This window comes from Hemicordylus capensis, chromosome 2 (genome assembly GCF_027244095.1).
Source record: "Hemicordylus capensis ecotype Gifberg chromosome 2, rHemCap1.1.pri, whole genome shotgun sequence".
NCBI lineage: Eukaryota > Metazoa > Chordata > Lepidosauria > Squamata > Cordylidae > Hemicordylus > Hemicordylus capensis.
Window position 1 is genome coordinate 121,480,131 of NC_069658.1, and position 20,154 is coordinate 121,500,284.

The window sequence follows — 20,154 nt, forward strand, 5'->3', positions numbered from 1 at the left end:
AGCAACCACCGAAGCGGACGTGAGTGGAGGCGGGCCCATGGGACTTTGCCTATGGTCGATACCATCATCCCCTGTAGCTGGCTCAGGGAGAGGACATCCAATTGACCACGCTGGCGAGCCCTCTGACACGCCACGGACAACCTCTGCCGCCTCTCCAGGGACAGGGAGGCCGTCCCCTTGACAGAGTCTATCACTGCTCCGAGATGCTGAATCTGGTTCCGGGAAGAGAGGGAGCTCTTTTGATGGTTCACTAGGAACCTGTGATCCAGAAGGACCGTGAGGGTCTCCTGCACATCCCCTAGGGCCTTGAGATAGGAGGGCGATCTGACTAAAAGGTTATCTAGATACGGGTATAAGTGGATCCCCTTCGTTCTCAAGTGCGCCACGAGTGCCACCATGATCTTGGTGAACACGCGTGGCGCAGTCGAGAGGCCGAAAGGGAGGGCCCAGTATTGGAAATGGGACCCGGCATAGACAAACCGAAGGTACCTCCTGTCCCGGGGATGGATGGGGACGTGGAGGTAAGCCTCCTTCAGGTCCACTGAGCATAGGAAGTCGCCCCTTTGCAGGGCCAACAGGATGGAGCAAAGAGTCTCCATCCAGAAATGCTTGGTGCGGAGGAACCGGTTCACATATTTCAGGTCGAGTATGGCCCTCCACTCCCCATTCCGTTTTGGCACTGGAAAAAGAATGGAGTAAATGCCACACCCAACCTCCTCTAGGGGAACCGGCTCAATCGCCTGTATGTTTACCAGATGGCGAATGGCAGACAGCATCAGCGCATGCTTGCCCTGCCTGCTGGAGTGCGGGGATACCAGGAAGCGGTCGAGGGGTTGGCTGTAGCCCTGGGCTACGGTTTGCCGAACCCATGCATCCAAACAAGTCCCCGCCCAGGTCTGGGTGAAGAGCTGTAACCTGCCTCCCACCTGGGATTCCTGGGGACCGTCATTGAGCCACAGGACGCTTGAATCCGGGCTTCTGATGTTGGACGGGCTGACGAGGTCTTGCCTGGGTGTTGTCATGAAAGGAACCTTGCGGCCTCCTCCAGGAGGAGAACCTGTCTTGTCTGTCCTGACGGGGACAAAAGGAGGACCGGAAGCCCCTGTAGGAAAAGGAGGAAACGGAGGAAGACTGTTTGCGTTCCTGGCGTTGCCCTGACGAGGGCATAGCCTTTTTCTTGTCCTTGCCCTCAACTAGCACAGGATCCAGGATCTCCCCAAAGAGCTTGCCCCCTTTAAATGCTGACGTAGCCAGGTTAGAACTGGACTTCTGATCCACACGCAAGTGTTTGAGCCATAATTGGCGTCTAACTGTAACATCCGAAGCCAAGGCTCTAGCTGACAGCTGTGCCGCATCTAAGGAACTGTCAGCCATGAAGGCCGAGGCCTTACTTAACTTATTAAGGCCCTGCCTCAAGGCCAGCAGCTCGGGCGGAACCTGGGGCAAGAGCACCGAAGCTCGAGCAAAAATAGAATTATCCATGGAAGCCCTCATAGATAGTGCAGAAGCCTCATGGGACCTACGCAGGGCAGCGTCGCATTTTTTATCATCGTGATTCCGCAGAACCTCATCACCATCCCTGGGCAAGACAGCGCCAGTTACCAGGGCTGCTACTTCAGCGTCCACAGGGGGAATCTGAAGTTTATCCATCAGCTCCCTAGTGGTCGTGTAAAGGCGCTTAACTCCTGGGGGGGGCCTTACATTCAGTAGGATGGTCCCACTCAGAATGAATTATGTCCAAGAAAAGTTGAGGACAAGGTACCACCACCTCGGGTGGCTTCAAGGATGGCAATACTGCAGGATCCCCCTCAGGGGCATCCTGTGGCGGAGACACCATGCCACCCAATCTCAAGGTTTTGTGGGCCTTGTGTAAAAGTACAGGGAAATCAGAGGCAGAAAACAGGCGATATGGAGCCTGTGGAGCAGGAACAGCCTCTTCCTCATTGCCAGACAGCTCGCCCTCCTCCTTATCGGAATCAGAGCCCTCAGAAGGTACTTCCCCCTCAGAATGAGTGTCGAGGGGCTGGGGGGCCCAAAACACGGGTTGGGGAGCCCGGGGCAAAGCCCCGCAATGAGGGCAAGGGCTTAACAGCGGGGGACCCAATTCAGCGGACACATATCCCCCCCGGCCATCCAAAATGGCGGGCGCGGCTGCAGTACCGCTTTCCCGCCCAGACAAAATGGCAGCCATATTGGACTGAGCGGGAAGCTGCCCCGCCAAGGCGGGAAGCAGCCTCCCGAACTCTTCAGAGACAACTCTCCTTAAAAGGGCGGCAAAACTAGGAGGAATTTCCTCTTCGGGTGTTTCAGTGGCAACAGAGACCGCCGCGGAGGAACGCAACCGCTTAGCGGGAGGCTCCGCACCCGAGGAACAGGAAGGCCCAGCAATTGAAGGCCCCGCAACCGAGGGACGGGGCGGGGAACAGGACGGGGAGTTGGGAGCGGGTAACAGGACGGGGAGTTGGGACGCGTCCTCCGAGCCCTGCGGGGAAACCGTCGACTGTCCTTCCTTGTCCCCGAGCAGCTCGGGAGCTTTAGAAACGCTGCCCTTCGCTGCCTGTGGCGCCGCTAACCGCTTGTTCTTTGTCCCCTTCTTGCTCTTCTTCTTTTTATGTGGATGAGAGATGGGCGCAGGAGCAGTAGCCACCGCCCACTCATCCTGGCAGATTGCTGGGGCCACAGAGTCTTCTGAGAGGGAAGGGGAAGCCCCCCTCTCAGGACGCGCGAGATCGGCTGCCATAGCAGTCCGAGATCTGTAGCCGCTGCGGGGGAAGGGCCGCAAGCGGACGGTGCGAGCCGAGTAAACCTCCTGACAGAGACAGCCCAAGAATGAGCCCTGCTGACTGGAACAGCTCAGGAGTTGGGAACAGTTCAGGAGGAGAGAGGAGAGAGAGCTCAGGAAAAGCGAGGAATAGCTATGTAGAAAAGGAGTAGCCAGAGCAACACGATAACGACCCTGCCGGAGCGAGACAGGGCGAAGACTGAAGCTAGAGGGTATTGCCCCACCTTCCTGGTAAAGGAGAAAGCTTTCTGATTGGCCCTGTCTCAGAGCAGGAGGTCGTGGCAACCCATCATGCATTTTGGATGCCATCCTCTTCTGAGGGAGAACAACAGTCAGGAGTTATGCAAGGATTCCAAGTGTCATTTTCTCTGTCTCATCTCATTCTTTTTAAAAAACATGACTTTGTCCTAGAGACTCACCCTGCCCAAATAGCCACTAGCAAAATAGGGGAAGAAGAAGGTGGTGGTGGTGGGGGGTTCTATAAACCAGTGAATGATTCTTGCCAGCCTTTGTCTTATGATGACTGTTGGCTCATGATGGGGTATATGTGCATTCACCACACCAGTGCTTACTTTGACACCAAGAGGGAGGAGGCTACATTAGTTTGCCACACTAGACAGAGGCATTTGCAACAGGAGCAGACAGCCAAGTTCTGCCAGGGCCAAACCCAGCCCCTGCTAGACTAAGAAATCATTGTAATTTGCCCCTTCCTGTCACAAGCAGTGTGCTGTTCTTTTATTATTGACTCTAACTCTCAGATATCCCAGTCATGGATGGAAAATTCAGGGTCAATTTACAAGAGACACATGTTCTACATGGAAATTTCTTCTGTGCAGGTGTTGTGCAGAAACCTATGTGTAGTGACCACCAGGGACATAGCAAGGTTGGAATGGGCCAAGATGAGATTTTAAAATGGGCCCCCAGCCCCTCAAAGTCCAGGGCCTCCACATACCCTAGGCCTCCAAGGATTTGTCTGATATTTCAAAATAAGTATGCTGCCTGGAAATACATTTCACTGAATACACAAATGCACACTTCATAGTATATAGTGATATACATTGAGTACTATATATTTGTGCTACTTTTAATGCCTAGAACACACTAGAAACACTAATTATTAAAATGGCCCCCTCGCTGCAGATTAGCAAAGGAGACTTTCAACCATGCAGGGTGAGCCTATGTTTGTTTTCTCAGAATTCTGAACAAATTCAGTAAAGTTTGATTCCAGGAGATTTTTCACATGAGGCTTTTAAAGCCCTTTAACACACCTCTCCTCTGGAATGGAGGTGCTGCATTCACATGTTGGCCAGATTTACCCCGAAGTCCCTGCAAGTTATTGGAGAGCAGTTCACACACAAGAAAAATAAAATAAAATAAAAGCACAACACATGCTTCACAGTTCTCATTCAGACCTTCTGGGTTGCAAAACAACTTGAACATAAGTGTATTTATGAATGAATGAATGAATAAATATTTGTTCCAGAAGTGTTTGTAATTTTCTGACATGAAACAAGCCACTTACAGTATAGGCCTTTTTAGATAGTTTTTGTTTTTAAAGCCAGCACATTTTCCAGTCTGTTTTAAATTAAATAATCAGAGACTTCTCAGTCTCGCCCCACCCCCCATATCAAAGCCCTATGGCAAGCAGATCCTTTTATTGGTGGTGGTGGTGGGGTAACCACAAAAAGGAATTCACAGCCTACCTGGCAAAGGCTGTACTGGATGGTCTGGGCAGAGGGTCTGCTGCAGGGAACTCTGCCAGCCTCCTTCCTGGCTTCCTGCCTCCCTTGGGGCCTGCAGAGTTCAGGCTTCAAGGAGGCCTACTTGGAAGCCTCTCTGGAAGCCCCGCCCACCCGCCAATCAGCTGAGAGGCGGGGAGAGAAGAGCTCTGCAGTTTGCAGGCTGCTCCGATCCTAGGCCTCGCCGATCCTAGGCCGGAGCTGGAGGCAAGTGGCTGAGGGGCCCTGGGGCTGGGCAGGTGGGCAATGGGGTGGGGGTGGCAGGAACTGGCATGGTGCCCCCAACTCAGTGGCACCTAGGGCACGTGCCCTGCCTGCCCCCCCAGTTCCGCCTATGGTGGCAGCAGGCCGTTCCTAGCTCACCTCCTAGCAAGTGGGAGAAGAGGTGTGCCCCAGGAGGTCAAGGAGGAGAAAGAAATAATATGCCTCAGGGGTGGGGAAGGGTAGTGGCAGTGGGCCACAGGGAGGACTATAGGGTTGTGCTCATGCTGATAGTGGGCTTCATTTGCTGTCCCCTGTGTCCTTCCTTGTGCCTGAGGCAACTGCCTTACCCTGTGTGATGACTAGGCTCCCCTCCCTCTTAAGAGTTAACTGGAAGTGAACCCTTGTCTTGACTGACAGGCTGGTGACCTACAGAGATTGCCCAGTCACAGGGGTGTAGCCATTATTGAGTGAAAGGGTTCAAAGAACATGAGCCCCCAGCTCCTGAGGGCCCTCCTGTTCCACCCCTCCCTATTTTCATTATCTCCCTCACTCTGGGGGGCTGCCAGAGAGAGGGATAAACACAGGCCCCTTCTCTCCTAACTATGCCCTTGCCTAATCAGTCCATGCGGGTGGGTGGGACCTAGAGAGCTGTTGCTGGGAATTCTGAGAAAAAGAAAGGAAGTTCTGTGCTGGAGGAGCAAGGGGACATGTGGCAATGCAGTTTGCTCCAACAGGATGACTGCAGCTCTTGGGAGATACAACTCCAGGGGCTTGATTCTCTACAGGAGTTTGGTGAATTTAAGGAAAGGAGGTCTGGGCTTTGGCTTTGGGGAAATTAATTTAGGGGGAAGTTTGTTTAGTCAGACTTTGTGTTAGAAACTTAAATTCCTTTGTGGGTTTAAAAAAAAATTATCCTTGATACTGTTCTAGTATTGTTTACCTGCAATGTAATTAAAATAAGAAACATTAGTGTATGTCCAACCCACCTAGGGCATTGCAAAAGACTCTATAAGCATTTAAACATGCCTAAGACAACCTATTTTTGTATCCTACTAAGTATTCTTCTGTATCTAAAAGCTGAGAAAGCCTAAGATGGAAGCAGTCTGTAGTAATTGAATAAAACTGTTTCTAGTGGTTTTTTAAAGTTCTTTTCTTTTTACAAGCCTCTCTGAGTTGGTTTTTAACTCAGGAAAAGGGGGGGCTAAAGGGGGATTTATCTGGTGCAAACATGTCCTCAAACATTCAGCAGCTATCACTCTTCTCACTGCATGTAGGCTTGCATGTGGAAGATTTTTGAACTTGTCCAAGAGCCAAATTAAGAGTCCCCCCCTAGGTTATCCCACCCCAAGCCCAAAGAGTTTCTGTAGACAAAATGGGTGGTGGCGGCAGCAGCAGTTTGAATAGTTTTAGGAGAAGCCTAGCCAGGCAGCTCAGCAGGGATAATTCAGCATCCCCACCCCACTCACGTGAGTTTGCTCTGAGACAAAGACTCTAATTTGCTACACCCTGCCTCATGAAAGAGCCACTCCTGAGTATTCTGTAAATAATCATTTGCATCACCCTGTCAGATCTCAGAGCTGACTGAAGGCACACAGGCTATTGCTTGAGCCGGGGGCCTCAACAAGGGACTGATGGCTCATGATTAAGAATAATAAATGTGTTGGACATCACATCTGGTTTCTACTACCCACAAGATCAGACAGGATGGGTGACAATGGCTCAAGAAAGATGCATCTTTCTGCCTGAGATCCCCTCTCCTGCACTTACATTTCCAGTTCCAAATGCCATAGTGTGCCTGTGCAGTGATAGCCGGGCTGCTACTATATTCAGCAGGGCTGCTACTATATTTTTTCACAGTTTCAGCAATTTGTAGCCTAGTACGGAAATCACAAGACATCTGACACATTTGCAAGTACGTAGCAATCACACTACTTTCACCACAGAGAGCTGCATATGCCTCTCATATGGCTCAAGAGCAAAAAGACGTGGTGGGTGTGTCAAGAGAGAGCCCTTATGAACTCTGCAGTCACAGAATTGGTTGGTTGAACAGCAGTGTGCAACAATAAATGAAAGTCAAGAATTCTTGACAACTGGCCAAAAGTCTCCTGAACAGAGGTTTCTGTGTTGATGTATGCACACACAGCGGGTGAATGAGCAAAGGGAGACTTTTGATTTCACTTGCCTGTTTGTTTGTAATAGGGTATCTCAGACTGAGCAATGAGGTATCCAAGTGAAATTTGCAGGATGTGGCAACATCCATCATCATAATATAGTTTAATGTGTAGGATCCAGACTAAGTAAATCATTAATTATGCACCATTTAATTAAATGTGATGAATTTAGTAATGACTAATGTAAATCCCATTAATTTCAATGGGACTTGCTCATGACTAACAGTCTGGATCCTTCCTGGCCACCGGAGCAAAGATTCTCTGGAGGTATCAAAGCATCCTGCACAATTCCCATTTAATATTATAGCATGTGTGAATCTTGTTGATTGTTTGGGTTCAGGTGCTCTTGGCTGTTTTTCCAAAATACCACCTGTGGCCTAGAATGGGTATCAGAATGTGGATTATTTGGAGGGTTTGTTGCTCAGCCTCAGTGCAGCATTCCCATTCAGTTCGTTTTTGGCATGTGTATTTTGTTGACTAGGCTGCCCGCCCTAGACTCTGTTCTTAGGTGTTTTTTCACAACACTGTTTGCAGCCTGGGGTGGGAATCAGAACTTGGATATTATGAAGGTTCTGTGCGCCACTTAATCATTTCTATCCAATCCTATGCACTGTGTAGATTTAGTTGGATTCGTTTAAAGTCAAAAGTAGCGTTTCGTGCTATTCTCCCGCAATTCCGTTTATTGCTCAGGATGTGGGTTCTTTAGTTTTGTGGCTTTCTGCATCATTTCACTCTAGTCTTTCCGATGGGTGAGTTTATATAAATGCTTTAGAACTTGACGTTGAGTGCTCTCGTTGTTAAAATTAGGCTAGGGCTGGGAAGCGTTTAATAAAATTTTAATGTTGGTCTCATTTCTAAAACATTGCTCTCCAGTGACGGCAATATTACACCCCACTGGGTCCGTGTTTCAAGTGGTTTCCCCCAACAATTTTACTTATAAAATGGCCGTTCCGTCTGCTATTGCGGCTTCTACAACAGAATGATCCGTCCTCCTGTGCTATTCAAAAGCTGCTTCCAACAGGAAGCAATGGAAGAAAAGTCCCAGTTAAGAAACGCATACGTCAAACAATGCATCAAATGCAGATTTTTAGCTTGTTGACTTGTTCCCTCTCCACCCCGTGTGTGTAAGGACACGCTCCGAAAAGCCAGGCTCCGCGCAGCCGGATCCCAGGCATGCGCCTTTATTTATTCGGGAGTAATTTACTGAATGACTTGTCCTTCTCAGGCAAGGGTGCGCACGGCGGCGGCGGCGGCAGCAGCTTTGCAGCGGCAAGGCCACGCACTGGGAAAGGCGTCGGTTAGGGCGTCCGAGAGCCGAGGCAGACGGCTGCAGCTCGCTCGCTCACTCAGCAGAGCTCTCGGGCCGCCAGCGAGTGCTCATGAGCGCCTCCTGGCGAACCGTCCGCGGCCTCTTGGCTGCCGCCCTCCCTTTCCCCCCCCCGCCAGCCCTACTCCACACCGCCTCCTGGGCGGGCCTCGGATCCGCCTCCAGCCGCTTGCGGGGGTGAAAGGAACATGGTGGCCGCTTCCTCCCTTCCCAGTTGCTGCGACAGCAGCGCTTCTTCTCATTGCTCTTGAGGAGGCGGCAGCAGGGCGGGCGCCGCAGCAGCCAGGCCGGAGGACGTCTCGGCGGCGCTTACGTGAGGAGGAGGAGAAGGGGAGCCCCGCTTTTGGCGCCGCCGCCGCCGCCGCAGGTGAGTCACGGGGAGCGGGGGGAGCTGACAGGCAAGGGAGTTGCCCGGCTGCTCTCCGAGGGGCTGCGTTGGCTTCTCTCTCCCCCGCGTCCTGAGCTCCCTCGGGACATGTTAACCCTGGCTTTGGGGAGCAAAAGTGAGTGTGTTGATTTTTGTGCGTGGTGGGAGAGTAGCAGCTGCTTACTAAACACGCATTTCGCCTCTAGCCCATTCCTCCACCTACACTCTCTCTCTCTCTCTCTCTTTCCTCAGTTTGCCAGACCGATTTTTCAAAAGGTGAGGGGTAGAGCTCTGGCAGCCACTTGCCCTAAAGGAGTGTGTGGTGCCGCCTCTCTGAAATGCGAAGCGACCGAATTCTGTTTTTTTCTGTGGGGCTGAGATGTGCTGGACTGGGAAAGAAAGCCCTTTTAAAACAAGGGGTGGCATCCGGTAGCCCTTCCGCGGGAGGGTGGGAAAGAGGCAGGGAGGCTTGCAGGATTTAATCGCTTCATGTTTCTTCCTGTGAGTGGCTTTCTCCCTCTCCACACATGTTCTTACCTGCCCAGGTGTTCTGTGTGCAGCTAACCCTACATGCAATGTTTAGGAAGGAGCATGTCATTAGGAGGAAGGCCCCCCGCAGTGTAATAATTTCCCCCTTGTCTATATTTGTAAGAAGGTCGGATTAGAGAGCAAAAATTCTATCTTCTTGTGTATTCCTGCAAGTGTTCATGTGCTTTATTCCTGGTTTCATTTTATGGTAAAGATCACTTAGGTGATTACCACACACTATGTTCTGTCTAGATTATTTTATCATTACCTGTGAACAGTCCTGACAGCGTAATAAACTATACACTCCAAACAGTCCCATGCTCAATAGTGTCTTCCCAATCGTTTAGGGTAAGATTTTAATTTTCTATGGAAATGTGAAAAAGCCATTGCAACTGAATCTGATTTGCTGGTGAAATTCCTCCTTACTTTTCTCAGAGGCTTTTCTCTTCCTCCTTCTAGTAGCTCTTGGCTTCCTCTGTGCCCAGCAGATGGAGGATTAGTTAGCTGAAAAGACCCCCTTGGATGCCAGCACAAAGGATACAGACAGCAGGTGTTGAGGTAAGACTCTGGGCACCGCCTACCTTGTTTGTGTTTGTTCTTTTCATGGCTCCTTCCTTTAGAGGAGCCTGTGATCTTATTTGTGTCTTACAGGAAATCATGCAAGGAGCACTAAACATTATTTTCCAGGAAACAGTAAAAATAGGCCATTTACGGTGATATGTGTAGATAGATATTCTGTCAGCACTATTATTGGTTAACAAATGGGACTGAAATAGCATTAGCAGGAGTAGTTTTTGAAAGCACACTTCTCACTGCAGTTTTGAGTTTCTGTTTATAGCATGCGTTTAGGGACCTGGTTATATGAACTTTTATTGTTGTGTTCCAACAGCACTGGTGAAATTGCATAACATTCCATTTAGAAAATACGTTGTTTTATGTGAAACTTTCATTCAGGATCAACTTGCTTCAAGACTGATATTGCTACTGCATGTGAAACTGGTCTCGGTCTCTCTCTCTCCCTCCCTCCTTCCCTCCTTCTTCTCTTGTAGTTTGTGTTGATCCGATATATAGATGAGCAAGGGTGTATTCTGGCCAACAATTGCCAGGTTCAGTAACCAGATAACATGAATGAGAGTGTGGGATCTGTTAGTTGTTTGGAAAGCCTTATTTTGAGTGAGATAGAAATATGGAAAGATGACTTTAAATTTTAAGGTTCTTCAAACAATAATGAATTGAAAATGGACTAGGATGAATTGATGTTAGAACTGAGCTCTATGAAATTTCATGAAAAGGTTCTGACAAAAGTCAAATGAGATTTCATAGAAACCTAGATTTTTTAAAAAATAGTAACCTAGATGTTCCCTGTTCTATCAATTTTGCTGTGACGTGGTGCAAAACGGTAGGTGATACTTGCTGAAAGTGGATAGGCTATCCTTGTACAGGAGAACCTCATTACTTGTGGGGGTTCCGCTCCGTGCCTACTGCTGCAAGTAACGGAATTGCAAGTAATGAGTCATTATTGCTATGGGGAAAGTGGGGGGGTAGGTTCTGAAGTGGAGGGGAAAGGGGGGGAAATGGCAAAATAACTTGGAAAAATTTATTGTGGTGAGCTCTGTGGGGTCTGTATGTGGCCAGGAATCCACCCATGCTCCCAAGAATGCTCTGAAATACCCCCCCCCCCAAATTGTGGGGTAAAGTCTGTTTTTGTAAGGAGAGGAACCACAGAATGACAGTCAAAGTGATCTCCGTGGTCATTTCTGACCCTCTAGGAACCGTGGATACATGGGTTTTAATCATTTCATATCTGTGGATTCTGGAAATGGCTGTCAGTGAGAGACCCCGCAGGTATGCGGAACCGTAAATAACAAGATTCTGTATATATAACTGTTGACTGTGTAAGCTCTGCATCATTTCATAATGGAGCTAGAGCTGGGGTCATGGTGTGTAGTTAAGGACCATATTTAGGCACAAGCTTAGCTTAGGGCCCCACATTATGAGGGACCTCTGAATACCAAAAAATGACTAAATTTCAAGTTTTACATAATGTTGTTTTATTTAATAGTATTTCTAATGTAAATAGGCCTATTGCAAGATAATTGTTTTTGTTACATTGTTGTTTTTTCTTTGCCAAGTAAAACTTTATTATTTCCATTCTCATAGACAGCTAGCATAACTTTTTTGGTTACACTTTGGGACCTTTTTAGTCAAGACATGGCTTAGGACCTCAGTATGTCATAATCTGGCCCTGGTGTAACGTCTGCCAAATTTCTGCCTTCTCTGTGTTAAGGGAGTTGGGGGGCGGGGAAATATCTTTTGAGGCCAGATTATATTTGGGAATTATTATTAGTGTACCTTTTATACTATTTTGCTGCTTGTGTAGGTTGAAGTATGATTGGTAAACCTGAAACTTAAATACATTTTTCTTAAATATATATTTTTATGAGATCCAAAACATTCAGTTCCTTGTTTTTGGCATTATCTCCATGGTTGAATCTCCTGAGACTTCTTGGACCATTCATAGTATCATTTTTTTAAAAACTAGTGACAACTTGAAAGATCTGAAACTGTTGTTGAAAGAGTGTGTCAAGATATTCTCAATTTGAGCTTTGATTGTCATGGTATTTTACTATGCTTTTAACTAGGGATGACCAATTTTTGGGCTGCATCTTACCCTTAGAACACATTTATCTCGTCCCTGATAGTCTTAACAAACTTTAATCAAAGTATGGTTAAAGAAAAGGTTTGACAGTTAAATTTTTTTTAAAGGAAGCCATGAAAGTCTGTATCTTTCATAAAAACCCGATTGTATGGTTGATAGTTGTTGGAATTCTGGGTAGGCAAAGTGCTCCTACTGGTCTTTCAGCCTCCAGAATGATTGGGGAGTTAATTACCAGTTAATTACCTCTTTCAGAGTTCCATGTTTCTGCTCATCATTCATTCATTCATTCATTTTTCTCAAATATGTAGACTGCCCTAAATTTTCATCTTCTACAACAACATAAAACAAATTAAAATGAAAACCTTAAAACAGTTTAAAACTACAGTTAAATTAAAAAGCTTGGGTGAAAAAAAATGAGGCATTAGGGATTTTAAAAAGTTGTCAGAGATGGGGAGGCTATTTAAGCAGGGAGCTCATTCCAGAATCTCGACGCAGCAACAGAGAAGGCCTATCCCTGCATAGCCACCAGATGAGCTGGTGGCAACTGCAGATGAAACTCTCTGGATGATCTCAATGGGCAGTGGGGCTCATGGCAAAGAAGATGTTCTCTTAAATATCTGGGGCCTAAGCTGTTTAAAGCTTTATAGGTTATAAACCAGCACTTTGTATTTTGCCCGGAAACTTATTGGCAGCCAGTGTAGCTCTTTTAGTATAGGAGTAATATGGTCTCTCCAAAATGACCCAGAGACCAACCTGACTGCCATGTTCTGTACCAACTTCAGTTTCGGGACTATGTTCAAAGGCAGCCCCACACAGAGTGCATTGCAGTAGTCAAGTCTGGAGGTTACCAGCACATGTACCAGTGTTCTGAGGTCATTTATCTCAAGAAATGATGAAAGCAGCTGGTTTATCAGCCAAAGCTGAAAGCAAGCACCTCTGGCCTTTGCCTCAACCTGAGCCAGCTAGGAGAGGTTTGGATCCAGAAGTACCCCCAAACTGTATATTTTCCTTCTGGGGAAGTGTGACCCCATCCAGAAATGGCAGATCAAAATAGCCTCCCAAGTTCTGACTCTGCACAATAAGTACCTTTTGTCTTATCTGGATTCAAACTTAGTTTGTTATCCCTCATCCAGTCCATCACCACCTCCAGGCGGGCTTTTAGGTGGGTTATGCATTCTCCTGATGATGTTGACATGGAGAAATAGATTTGGGTATCATCAGCATACTGACAACATCCTGCACCAAAGCTCCTGATGATCTCTTGCAGGGGTTGCATGTGGATGTTAAAAAGCACTAGAAACAATATGGAGCCTTGAGGTACAGCATATAAAAGTACAGATTTTGAAGAGCAATGGTCTCCAAGGGAAAGCATCTGTGATCTGCCCGAGAGGTTGGAAAAGAACCACTGTAGAACAGTGCCTCCCACTCCCAACCCCCTCAGACGGTCTAGAGGGATACTATGATCGGTAGTATCGAAAGCCGCCAGGAGATCCAAAAGGATCAATAGAATTGCACTCGCTCTGTCAATTCTCCGTAGGAGATCATCCATCAAGCTGACCAAGGCAGTCTCCATCCCATAGCCTCCCGGAAGCCAGTTTAAAATAGGTCTAAATAATCAATTTCCTCCAAGATTGCCACCACCCTCTCAATTACCTTCCCCAACCATGGAAGGTTGGAGACAGGCCTATAGCTTTAACTCTGAGGGATCCAATGCAGGCTTCTTCAGAAGAGGTCCAATGATTAGCTCCTTAAGATAAGAAGGCATCCTGCCCTCTCTCAGAGAAGCATTTATAATCTCTACCAGACCTTCTACAACAACCCACCTGCCAGATAGTATCAGCCATGTCGGACAAGGGTCAAGAACAGATGGTAGGCTGTACTGCTCCAAGCAACTTGTCCACATCATCAGGAGATACGAACTGAAACTGATCCAGCCAAACCACATAAGAGGAGTTGCTGGACACCTCCGAGTTAGATTCTGCAACAATTGTGGAGTCTGAATCTAAACTGGCCAGAATACGAGAAATTTTATCCACAAAGATCTCATTAAAAATGTCACAGAGGGTAAATGATGGTTCCAAATTCTGATTCAAGGGAGGAGGGACACAAACTTGCCCTCTCACAACCCTAAAAAACTCAGCTGGACATGAGCTTGTGGATGCAGTACATGCAGAGGAGAATTGCTTCTTTGTCTCACGTATTGCCTGAGCATAGATCTTCAAATGAACTCTACGTTGTAATTGGTTGGATTTGAGTTGAGTCTTTCTCCACTTGTGCTCAAGTTGTCTACCTTGCCACTTCAGCTCCCCTAGTTCTTCCATATACCAAGGGGCTAGTCTTGAAGTGAGTTTGAGAGAATGCTTAGGAACAATAATGTCTACTGCCCTGGTGAGTTTGTTGTCCCAGTTCTCCACCAGAGTATCTATAGGATCACTGGCAGATCCAGCACGAAATCCTTCCAAGGCTTCTTGGAATCTTATTGGATCCAATAACCTTCTTGGATTGACCATCCTAATAGGCCCCTCACCCTTGCGGAGGGGGGATGTGGTTGTGACTCCAACCTTAACCAGATGGTGGTCTGTCCATGACAACGGAGGAGTCCCCATCCATGGAACACCATCCTGATCAGAGTTAAAGACTAGATCAAGCATGTGACCAGCAACATGTGTCTGTCCTGAGACCACTTTTGATAGGCCCATAGTTGTCATGGCCAATTGGTCTTGAAGTGAAGTCCCACACCAGCACAAGCCTGGGAGACTTAATTGCCAAGCCAGAGACCAAGTCGGTCAGCTCAATTAGGGACTCTGCTGGGCAGTGGGGTGATCATACACCAACAGAAGTTGCCTTCAAAATAAAACTAGAGTAGACACATGATAGAAAAGTATTTTCAAATTAGTTGCAGCTTAAAGGACTTTTTATAAAACACTCTTTTGTAAACACAAGTAACAGCCAAACTATATATGATGTTGTGTCTAAGCATTGGACTGCCCAAATAATATAGCAAAAGGTGCTTTGGAATTCATTTTTAATTGCAGAAGGGGCATGGGCAAGGAGTACAGAAGCTTCCCGTTGTCCCTGTTTTTCTACTCTGCTGAACTCTGAAACTGAAAGTGATCTAGGCCCAGTGAAAACCATTTGGAAGGGGTGTGTGTGTGTGTGTGTGTGTATGCATGCATGCATGCATGCAGGTATAAGTGATGGTTATGTGGAGGGTTTGGTATGCTTCACTTGCATCCTCATTTGTTGTTTAAATCGGACTATTACCTTTCATTCTACTTGATTGGTGCTGTTCCATGTTTAAATACAAAGAATTGCTGCAGTCATATTGAGTTTGTCCCCACATAATCTGATGCCTTGCCTTTTCATAAACTTTATAGTGGTGTATTCTTAAACTAAGGGTCTAAGATTTTATGCAATCTAATGTTTGTATAACTTTTTAAAGTTTTATGGCAAGTGAAATACGTAAGCAGTATTGATGTATATGTCGGAGCATGAGCCAAAGTCTATATGGATCTAATTCACTTGTTTATGGCCAGTTCCTGCCAGGTTGAGAAAATGTTGGCTCTAATTTCTTCTTTTTGGAAAAGTAAACGTACAATGGAACATTGCTAAAATGGAGTGCAAAGGAGTCAAAGTGGCTAAAATGGTCTAATACAGAACCACATTTCTTTGTGTGGTTCCATATTCTGCTATTATCCAACAAATTAGGGTTTTTTCATTTCTTATCAAGTCCTATGATGAAATTTGTATTTAATTTGAGCAGTAGTGTTTATCCATTATACCACCACAGTCTAAACTGTGACAGCCACTTGGGAATGCCCTAGGTGTCTATGGGCATCTCCCTTCATTTTTTTTTTTTTTTAAAGGAATCCTCCATGTAGTTAACATTTGCATAGAGGCCCCAATTTATCTGCAAGGGGGAAAGAAGAGTGACAGTCAAAGGTCTATCATGCAAAGGCCTTTCGTAAAAACCAAAGCTATATATTTCAGTGAAGGCTTTGATGAAGTTGCCTTTTTTGTTTTTGTTTATCTAGGAGCCAACTTAAAAATTTAGGAGCCAGGCAATGGACACTTGAAAAAACTACCTGGCATAGTAAGAGACACTGTGAAGTGGGAGGGTAAATGGGCTTCTCTTTATCCCTTTTTACAAGTAATGTACTTAGAATAGGAACAGGACTGCCTGGGACAAATAAATATTACATTAAATAACTCTACCACTGAATATTCTAATCTAGGCATCACAGTTAAATTTCTAGGCACCATGGCTCCCTGGTGTCAAGCCCTATTTGAGTGGTTGAACTATTATTTTCTATAGTACTGTATATGTTTGGACTAATTTGATTTGTAAATTATTATAAGAACATATACAACCCTTAGAATAACATATACAATCTGTTTTTTGTGGTGTTATAGTGCATATTGGTGCAAAGTGCCACTATCTTTTCAAAGCCAGAGTGGAGTATAGCATTGACAAGTGGATAATTCAGTTGTAGTATTTTTGGTTCACGTGCACCCGTATGCTTGCCCAGTTTGTTGAAGGTATCACAATTTCCACTGCGATCATGGCATATGATGATGATAACTTTGCAGAAATTCAGATTACTTGCTACTTTAAAACTTGGTTTACACATTTGTGAGAGCTGTTACATATAGATAACAGTGGCCACTTGAATTGTCCATAGTTGCTGGTACCAAGGAGAAGATGACACTGTTTACGCTAGTACAATACCCATGTAGAATGGCTTCACAGATTTTCAGTCTTTGGATTGTCTCTCTGTGCCTGCTGTCCTGGTGTTCTGTCTTTTATTTTTGGAAAAGGCTAGTGTGTGAATCAAAGCAGTAAAATCTTGGTAGATTAGGTAGTCTTGCATGTCTGGATCAGTGTTCCCTCTAACAGGGATTCCCAGATGTTGACTGCCATAATCCCTAAGCAAAAGCCATTGCTGGTGGGGATTATGGGACTCGTAGTCAACTGCATCTGGGAATCTGTTAGAGGGAACACTGGTCTAGATAAGTTCAGGTTAGCTTAGAATGCACTGATCTGACTTTGCTTGTTTTTTCTCGCCTTTTTGTGCTCTGCATCCATGGATTTGGAATTTTTTTTGTTTCACTAAATTTGCCAGTAGGTTTTATTGCTTTGGGAGGCTTCATACCTTCTAGATTTTTCAGTGTTTCTAGAAAAATATCTCCTAATTTAGACCTTCTAACACAGAAATTGTGGGTGACCATGCAAAACAATATGTTCTTATTTTACTGGAGTTTATTAAGGTGTTGTGCTTGCAACACAGTCTATGGATTGTGGTCTAATTTTCTTTTGGAAGAAAGGGGGTTCATAGCTACTTATTAGAGCTGTTATTTGACTGAAACCCAGTGACACAGTTTTTCAAAGGGTAGAATGGGAGCCAATATTTTGTACTTAATCACAAATCTAGAAAAGTAAACGCACTACTTGTATGATGAAATCAGTAGGATTCATTGCTGGTAAGAGGAAGCAAGAGGTGCCATAGCTTAGTGGTAAAGCACATGTGTGAAGCCAGGTTGGAGTGGCTGGGAAGGTACTCTCCCAGATGGCATGCAGAGCCACTGCCAGAGTATATAATACTGAGCAAGATGGACCAGAGATCTGACAGGATAATATCCAGAGGTGCAGTTAGGTAATTTTTGACCCTGGACCTAATGAGCTCTGCTCCCCTCTCCCGCAAAATAAGCATCCTACTACTCCTGCGAATACTTACATACCACTCTTCAACCAATGTTCTCAAAGTGGTATACATAGGAAAAATCATAAATAAGATGGTTGCCTGTCCACAAAGGGCTCACAATCTTTAAAAAAGAAACATAAGAGACACCAGCAACAGCCACTGAAGGGATGCTGTGTTGGGGTTGGATAGGACCAATTGCTCTCCCCCTACTAAATATAAGAGAATCATCACTTTAAAACATTTCTCTTTGCTTAGTTTGAAGGGGTTTTTCTAACTGGGGTCCTCTCAAAATAGAAAATACTAAATACATAAATAAATCTGGGCCAAAGTGATTTGCCCCCCTCACTCCCAAAGAAATCACACAAGCCTCACACAGTTTCTTAATCATTCACAAACTAATTGGGGTACAACACATGTCCCTTGCTCCACAGTTCAAACATAAAACTAACTTGGACATATAGTGCCTTTGTAAGGAACAAGAATTAAAACCACAACACATACTGTTTGCTTCACAGTTCTCATGCAGATCTTTTGGATTGCAAACCAGCTTGAGTATAGTGCATTTGTATAGTGAACGAGAACATAAATGTGAAGATTTCATTTGTACATGCAGACACACTTAGGAACATAGGAAACTGCCATATACTGAGTCAGACCATTGGTCTATCTAGCTCAGTATTGTCTTCACAGACTGGCAGCAGCTTCTCCAAGGTTGCAGGCAGGAATCTCTCTCAGCCCTATCTGCAGTCTGAATGAATATGGTCTCGGCTATTCCCTCACTGAGGGAGAAAAAGGCTCTTTGACCCATCCTGTAACGATAGAAGAGGTCAGAGCAGTTATCTCAGTGGGAAAGAACACATCAGCCCCGGGGCCTGCTGGTCTGACATGGCCTTTCTATAAGATTTACACAGACCAGCTACTACCAATTTTAGTATAATTATTTAATTTTGTCCTAGACAATGGGCATTTAAATAGGTCCTTTGGGGACGGCCTCTTAATTTCCCCCCCAAGAAAGGTGACACCACTTTACCACAAAACTGGAGACCAATAACCCTCACAGATATTGATTACAGAATCTTTGCCAAAATCCTAAATAATAGATTGGCGAAAGTGGCTCCTAAATTGGTCCACAGCTTGCAGACAAGCGCTATCTCAGGAAGAAAGATGACAGACTCATTGTGTCTGCTGAGAGAACTTTTTTACTCTATACAGAATGAAAGTTGGAAAGGTCACCTCCTCTTATTGGATCAAGTTAAGGCCTTTGACAAAGTGAACCACAATTATCTGTGGACATTGTTGAAAGCTAAAGGTATACCACCCCTATTCGTGACTTGGGTACAGCTGCTCTATATGAATGCAAAGGTGACACCACAGATTAATGGATGGCGGGGCAACCCGATCATTTTGCATTCAGGTGTCCGCCAAGGATGCCCACTGAGCCCATTACTTTATGTTTTTGCCCTGGATCCGATTCTGATTAGGATTCAGAGAGAACCCCATCTGCAAGGACTCTTGGTCTCTATCCCTCCGCTCTGCGAGATCTTCCCGGGAGGGAGTAGGAGGAAGATTGAGGGGATAGCCGAACCACCTGTCCACTCCGAACCGCACTCTGAGTTTAGGGTAACATTTGTAGCTCATGCCAATGATGTTACATTACTGTTATCGAATGAAAATGAAATCTCTGTAATACTAGACCTCTTCTGGGAATATGGCAAGATCTCGGGCTCAGAATTAAATGCTGACAAAAGTGTATTTGTTAAAATGGACTCCGGACGCCAGCAACTCTCGTGCCTATCCATCTCTGAATGTAAAAGCGAAGGGGCCCCAGAGTCCAAACTGAAGTGGGTAGATACAGTAAACATTTTGGGGATTGAATATGGGATTAAGGAAAAAGTCTGGGGGGAAAATTGGACAGATTGGGAAGATAAAGTAATGCTTAAAATCACCATGTGGAAAAAATGGAGCCTCGCCATGTACCAGAAAGTGGTTTACATCCGGACTTACCTAATACCCCGGTGCATAACCTGGCGGTAGTCTATCCTCCCCCGCTCGATCTCCTTCGGAGAGTTGAAAGCCAGATCTTCCGTCTAGTATGGCACACAGCATCCTTCCCTTTGGCCCGTGAGGTAGCATTTAAGGAGGTTGAGCGGGGAGGCCTAGCACTACCTGCCCTGCAACCCTATTTTGTAACTGAATTCATGTCCTACAATTTTGGAAACTGGATTTTCATGAATGTCCATAATATGTCCAACCTCCTGCAAAAAACCTGGGTCTCACTTTTCGCTCTGCATTGGCGCAAGTCAGCATGGGGCATAGCATGGTGGGGGAAAGGATCTTTCAATGGTAATATCACACAAGTATTGAAAAGAGAACACCCGGACTACTTGAGAGATTTGTTATTCACACTTAAAAAATGGAAGGTTGAGCCGGATCTATTTAAAGGATCCTCCTCAGTTAAGCAGCTAAGGAAAACAATTTATGGAGAGATTCTAGAAGTGGGTTTCTTAAAACATGATTTAGAAAGTAAACGCTACAAACACCGCACTTCACAGTACTTGTTGCAACCCGATCACCCGTTCAATAAAAAAATCTTGTCCTATTTTTAAAATTTTTTTTTAAAAAATCTTGTCCTATCTTGGAGATGCCAGGGAGGGAATTTGAAACCTTCTGCTCTT

At 45.7% G+C, this 20,154-nt stretch overlaps 1 protein-coding gene across 7 annotated transcripts in view; it reads left to right on the forward strand.

The window, feature by feature from the left end:
- Nucleotides 1-20,154, forward strand: part of DENND4C (DENN domain containing 4C) — a 164,773-nt gene that overhangs the window by 37,309 nt on the left and 107,310 nt on the right. For 2 of the 7 annotated variants that reach the window (XM_053298427.1, XM_053298433.1), the window contains exons 1-2: nucleotides 8,150-8,590; nucleotides 9,578-9,676. The gene's annotated coding sequence lies outside the window, so the exon portion shown is untranslated. The other 5 variants (XM_053298429.1, XM_053298432.1, XM_053298428.1 and 2 more) reach the window with 5 other exon arrangements.